This window comes from Tupaia chinensis, unplaced genomic scaffold (genome assembly GCF_000334495.1).
Source record: "Tupaia chinensis unplaced genomic scaffold, TupChi_1.0 Scaffold000571_1, whole genome shotgun sequence".
Classification (NCBI taxonomy): Eukaryota; Metazoa; Chordata; class Mammalia; order Scandentia; family Tupaiidae; genus Tupaia; species Tupaia belangeri.
In genome coordinates, this window is record NW_006160085.1 from 406,181 (window position 1) to 413,053 (window position 6,873).

Below are 6,873 nucleotides of genomic sequence, written 5' to 3' on the forward strand. Positions count from 1 at the left end.
GAGCGCATGAGCCCTATAGCAAAAACCTCTCCAAAAAAAAAAAAAGTTTCAGAAGAAAAAAGCTCATGGAAATACATATAATGGGAAAACAATGTATGAATTTAAAAAAGTTTTTGTACCAGAATAAATTCATACTTTAATTGTAAAATAAATAAATAAATAAGTAAAGGGGAAAAAAAGAAAAAAAAAAACCTGCCCTTTTTGTATCTCCTAAATGGGATGGAGGAAAGGGGATTATTAGCAAGATAAAGGAGGATTTGAGAGCCAAGAATATACTTCACCTTAAAAATTAAAAAAAAATAAAAAGACAGAAAGACACAGAGACAGAGAGAAGGATACAGGACCTCTACCACGGTAAATTCTCAGCAGAAAATTTTCATTTTTCTTGTTTTCTGAAAGCGCTAGTTCTCAGCTGCCATGGAGGACTCAGTCTTCTTCTGAAGGCCTGCCCTTTTTGCCTCTCCAGGGTGAATTCTCAGCAGAAAAGCTTTATTTCTTTTATTTCCTGAAAGCATTAGATCTCAGTTCCCATGGAGAACTTAGTCTCCTCACTAGGTATAGTATTTTTGATTAAATTGTTTTTCTTTTAATATTTAGAGTATATTTTCTCATTTTTTTCTCACTTGTATTGTTTCAGTTGAGAGGTCTTATGTTAAGCCCAATAGGATTAAGCCCAATAGTTTTGCTGTCTTGACTTTTTTTTTTTCTTTTTTGATCTTGACAGTTTTGTCTTTGTCCTTGTTTTTTTTTTTTTTTAAGAGTTTTTTGCTATAGGGCATGTGCGCTCGCCAGACAGACAGAGAGAGACAGAGAGACAGAAAGTGAGAAATCACCCCCCAGGGGGCATGGCCACACCGCAATCCCTTCTCCTCCATTCTCCTCTCGGGATCTTGGGCACGCACGCACACGTGCCTGGCGTGAGTTTAAGCCACTGGGTCCAGGACTTGAACCACGGTCGACTATGTGGGAGTCCAGCGACATAGCCATTATGCTAACTGCTGGTCCCTCTTTGTCCTTGATTTTGACCAATTTAGCTATAATGTGCTCTGGAGAGAATCTTATTTTATTTTATTTTATTTTTTGAAGAGGTTTCTGCTATAGGGCGTGTGCACTCGCCAGAAAGACAGAGAAAGACAAACAGAAAGGGAGAAATCACTCCCAGGGAGGATGCCACACCACAATTCTCCATTCTCCTCTCAAGATTCTGGACACACACGCGCACATGCCCAGCATGAGTTTTTAAGCCACTGGGTCTGGGATTCGAACCACGGTCAACTACGTGGGAGTCCAGCAACATAGCCATTACGCCAACTGCTGGTCTCCTATGGAGAGACTCTTCTTAGGTTGATTCTATTTGGAGTCTTTTGTATTTCTTGGATTTGGATGTCTGAATGTTTGCCTAAGTATTGAAAGTATTCTGTAAGTATTTTGTGAAACAGATTTTCTATGTCCTTATTGGATTCTTCACTTTCTGGGATATCCATTATTTGGATATTTGGGCATTTAATTGTATCTAGTATTTTCCATATGCTTTCCTCCTTTTTTGCTTTTTGTTTTTGGTTATTTTTTCATTCTTTCTGCTGGGTTTATCTAAGTCAGAGACTTTGTCTTCTAGATCACAGATCTTATCATCTGATGGTCTAATCTGCTATTAAAATTTTCAGGGAAGTTTTGATTTCCTCTATTATAATCTTCATCTCTAGAAGTTCTGTTTGATTCTTTTTTATGGTGTCTATCTCCTCCTTTTAGTGGTGGAATGATTTTCTCATCTCCTGGAGTTGGTTATCTGTTTTCTTTTGCATCTCATTTAATTTTGTCACTATGAATTTTCTGAATTCTTTTTCTGACTTTTCTGTGAGTTCTATTGTGCTGTCTATGGATGATGGAAAGTTGTTCTGTTCCCTTGAGGGTGAGATATTTCCTTATTTTCTCATATTTATTGTGCCTCTGTGCTGGTGTTTGGTAATCTGATGGTTTATACACTTCTTCCTAATTTTTTTGAGTTGGTTCTGTACTGTCAGGGGAAAGAAGAGCTCAACTTCTTAAATATGTTCTTGGGAGAGAGCCTCATCTTCCAAATCAGAGAAGGGTGTATGTAACCAGCTTTTGATGTTGGCTTTTTTCCCATTCTTCCAGGACCAGATGTACTTGGGGGTGAGCTGGGCAAGAAAAAGTCAGTAGCAAGAAGTCTGAGAAGCGTGGTCTTTCTGTGCTCACTTTTTCTCTTGTTGCCGCTGGCTGAAGCACAATAGGGACTTATGGCAAATGGGCACAGGGAGGAGGAGGGTCAAGGCAAACCTGGGAAGACAGAAGACAGTAGCAACAAGTCTGAGAAACATGGCCTTTCTGTGTTCCCTTTTTTGTCTAGCTGCTGCTGGCTGCTGCACCATAGGTGGGCTTATTTATGAATTAAAACAAAATGCATACTGTTATAAACTACTACCACAATAAAAAGATATAGCATTTACATGATCTCTTATATTCATTCATGCTGTCTGATAAACAACCCTCTCCCTCAACCCCCAGATACTGGCAAATAGTGATCCTGTCCTTACAGTTTTGCCTTTTCTGGGAGGTCAAATAAATGTAATCACACACTGTGTAACAAGGCTAAGTGAAGAACTAAAGTAACTCAGAGGCCAGTCTTGGAAGGCCTTGAAACCATAAAGCAGATATGCTCAAAGAGATGAGAATGTTGTGCCCTGGTGGCCAAGTCCAGAAGACTCAGCCATAGCTGAGAACAACCCTGATGACAGGTATTCTCTGTAGATCAATCATGGAGTGAAAAATTGTTGTGCTGGGCAAGACAGCATGTCCCCTCCCCGCTTACTTCCCCTTTAAAAATCTTTCTGGGGACCAGCAAATATCATAGTGGTTATGTCACTAGACTCCCACATGGCCAACTGCAGTTTAAGTCTTGGACCCAGTGGCTTGAAACTCATGCTGGGCATGTGTGCATGTATGCCCAAGATTCTGGGAGGAGAATGGAGAAGGGATTGCAGTGTGGCCATCCCCTCTGGGAAGTGATTTCTCACTTTCCCTTTCACTGTCTCTGTCTCTCTCTCCAGTGAGCACATACACTCTAAGGCAAACCTCTAAAAAAAATTCTTCTGTTCAGCCAGGATTTTAGAGATGGAATTTCAAATTAAGTCTCCTGTTTTCCCACTGGATGGCTTCCTGAACAAGATAACCTAACCTTTCACAATTACATGTCTCTCTCTCTCTCTCTTTTTTTTCTGGAGAGCTTTTTGCTATAGGGCACGTGTGCTCACCAGAAAGACAGAGAGAGTCAGAGAGATAGGAAGCAAGAAATCACCCCCCAGGGGGGACGGCTACACTGCAGCCACAATCCCTTCTCCTCCATTCTCCTCTCATGATCTTGGGCACACATGCACACATGCCCAGTGTGAGTTTAAGTCACCGGGTCTGGTACTTGAACCGCGGTCAACTACATGGTAGTCCAGCGACATAGCCATTATGCCAACTGCTAGTTCCTACAATCACATGTCTCTTAATTAAGTATTGACTCTCAAGCTGCAAAGGGCCAAACTTGAGTCTGATGCCCAACTCTTGTAATACGTGTACTTTTTTTGTGTGCAGAGGTTTTTGCTATAGGTTGCGTGCGCTTGCCAGAAAGACAGAGAGAGACAGAGAGACAGAAAGCGAGAAATCACCCCCCAGGGGGGATGGCCACGCCACAATCCTTTCTCCTCCATTCTTCTCTCGGGATCCTGAGTACGCATGCATACACACCTGGTGTGAGTTTAAGCCACTGGGTCCGGGACTTGAATTGCTGTTGACTACATGGGAGTCCGGGGACATAGACATTACGCCAACTGCTGGTCCCTAATGCATGTAGCTTTTACATTTGATTTCCTTCACACAAAGAGACACTGACATGAATTCAGAAGGTATAATGTACTGTTTCTTTACTTGGTCGACTACATGGGAGTCCAGTGACATAGCTATTATGCTATGGTTGGAGTCTGAAGAGTAAGCGATCTGTTCTGCTGCAGAGTAGGAGGTTACCCTTGGAAATGGACCTGTGTGAGAGCCCAGGAGCCCGATCCAGGGGGATTTTGTTCAGGGTTCATCAATGCAGCTATATCGAGGGCAAGGCACACAGTTCAGCAAATCACCAGAACTCTGTCTGGAGAAGTGGAAGGAGGCAGGATGGGGTCAAGGACTGTACAGGCCAGCCTCCACTTTCTCTTTGGTGGGAGAGGAGGCCCAAAGAAGGGCAGAAGGGGGGCCACTGAGTGAGAGGAAAGGTCTGATCCCTTATTTCCCACAGGGATCCACATGGGTTGCTGTAATCTGAGCCTCAAAATGAGTTACTATCTTTCCTGGAACTGGAAGGCTCAGCTGGACCATGATCTGTTGTGTAAGTGTTACAACACCACAACTCTGCTGTGCTGGTCTGAATGTGGAGCAGTGAGATTGTGAGCTCAGAAAGGGGAAGCGGGGCTGGAAAGACTGGATGTGTTCATGGCCCTCGCAAAGCTGCTTCAACATGACTCTTCCACCCTTGCCTTACCCTGGAGACCAGAGCCCTTTACCTCTGGGCCAGTGCCCAGGGCTGGAATTCTCTTCCAGTCAGAACTGGACCAAATGTCACAGGTGGCAGAGTCTGCAGGTGCAAGGTGCCTGCCAAAGTTCTTCACCCACACAGCAGCCTCCTATATCACCCCTTCCATAGATAACTGCTTGGGTCAGGTATAATGCCTTTGTATAAAGAATCAAGCCCCCCTTCTCAAGTGCAGGGTTGGAGTGGGTGGTTTAAGTCTCCACTGATGTTCCTTCCCAACTCATAGAGCTACAATGATCCTACCACATGCATATAGTGTGTCTCCTAAACTCATGTAACAGGACTGAGAAGGGAGACAGTGAGAATGTGGAGAAGGGCCTGGCAGACTCTCCAGCACAGTCTGTCTTTCCTGTTTTCCACCCCACCCATGTGTCCCTTAACTCATGCCCTGATAGTCTCCCACAGGAGCTCCAGTGAGGCTACTTGAGGTGGTCAGCTTTCCATTATCCTTCCACCCACCACACAGGAATCTTGAGACATCACACTCATCCCAGAGGAGGGCCAAAAGTCTGGTGCAGAAACTCTAATCTGGTCCAGGAACTCTAACCTGTTGACAGCTCTGATATCCTGTCACTAGATTTGGTGACTTTGATGTCATCCTGTCCCATGCTCTCCCATGTTTCAGACATAAAGAAAACCTCTCGTTCAAGGTAGACCCCACCCATGCTTTGCTTATTACACCCCTTATTCTTGACCATTGTGACTACTTTCACTTTCGGAACCATGTCTTTCTCCTTTAGAGGAGATCATACCAATTTAATTTTATGAAGAAGAGCCCCAGGTGGATTGATAAATTCCCACCATATACACGCACACTAACCTTGAGTGTCATATACTCATTTGTCCCCACTTTGCCAATAAAACGCCAAGTCTCTTGGAACCTGGAGCTGCCAGAGCTTTGCATTTGTGGGACTCTACATGATCTGCCCCTCTGATTCTGAGACCTGCCCAGTGTTGGGTCCTGGCCAAAAGAAGGAAATGATCCCAGCTGTCAGGGAGGGAGAAGTCAAAGTTCAGGGCAGAGATAAAATCTCATGTGACCTGGAAGGCAGCCTGGAAGATTGAGCCAGGACACCAAAACCTTACCTTGAATAAACTAATGTCAAGGCATCATTGAATGGTATTTCATGAAGGCCATATGAGAACATTGAACTGATCAACCATGCTTGCCCTAGAAGCTACTTGGCCATTATCAAATCAAGGACGTGGACTGCATGACCTATAGCAGGGAGACTGGCAGGCTATGACGTTAAAGCTGGTGCTCTGACCCTTACATCATTCATTCTAGGTAGCAGCAGACAGCTTAGAGCAGGCTGACCCAGAGACACCAGAACACACATCACCAACTCCCAACACCAAGACTTCCTTTTTGCCCAGCCACCAACTGAATGTTGAACCAAGTCAGGCCGACTGACAAGATATGGTAAATGAGTTCCAAAGGTGATGACTAAAGAGGACTTGAGGATGCTCAGGTTTCTGGGCATGGTGGCACCAGAGAGACAACTACTCTGGAAAGAGGACAGGGCCCAGGAAGGGAAAGATGAGCTCAATTGTGCTTTTTGTTTTTTTCTTTTCAATTGCATAGATTTTCTTTTTCTTTTTTCTTCTTTTTCTTTTTCTTTTCTTTCTTGTTTTCTTTTTTGACATTGAAGTTTGTTATATTTGTCATAAATTAGGTCAAATCCTCCCCGGAGGGAATCCATGGAGGCTCAGTAGCCAGGAGGCCCCGAGTGTACAGCCAGATCCACAGGGCAGAGTCATAGGTAAGTCTGGTCCTGAGACAGCTCCCACCTCTTCATGGGAGGAGCTGGCATCATAGCCTTCTTCTCAGTGGCTACCATGGGTGAGTTCTCTGCTGTCTTGCCCAACACCAGCACCTCCTGTGAGGACATGATGATGGAGGAGGGTGCAGAGTCTTGGTGGCCATGGCGAGTACAGTAGTAATTGTTGGTGAACTTGTGGCTGGGGCCCACAGGGAGCTTGAGAGGAGGCTGAGTCCGCTTGGAAATCTGGTAGCAGAGCTGCAGCTTCACCTGCAGGTTTTGCCTGGACACTCAGTTCCAGAGCAACTGAATGATATGAATGGCAGACGCCTTCAATCCGCATTCAGTTGCATAAATTTCTAGGGACAGTTGGGGACTGGGGGCAGGGAGAGAAAATTCCCCAAAGGGGATTGCTCCTGCTGGAATCCTTTTCTTCCATCTGTACATCCTGTCACGATTTGAGAAATGCATGCACACATATCTAGTGTCTTTGCTAGCCATGGGCTGGGGATCAAACCACAG

General features: G+C 44.6%; 2 pseudogenes; both read right to left on the reverse strand.

Annotated features, from left to right (window-relative positions):
* Positions 1–5,286, reverse strand: part of LOC102482156 (microtubule-associated protein RP/EB family member 1 pseudogene) — a 15,902-nt pseudogene extending 10,616 nt beyond the window's left edge.
* Positions 5,287–6,345: 1,059 nt separating this feature from the next.
* LOC102482574 (NADH dehydrogenase [ubiquinone] 1 alpha subcomplex subunit 7 pseudogene) lies at positions 6,346–6,798 on the reverse strand (annotated as a pseudogene).
* Between the last annotated feature and the right edge of the window lie 75 nt (positions 6,799–6,873).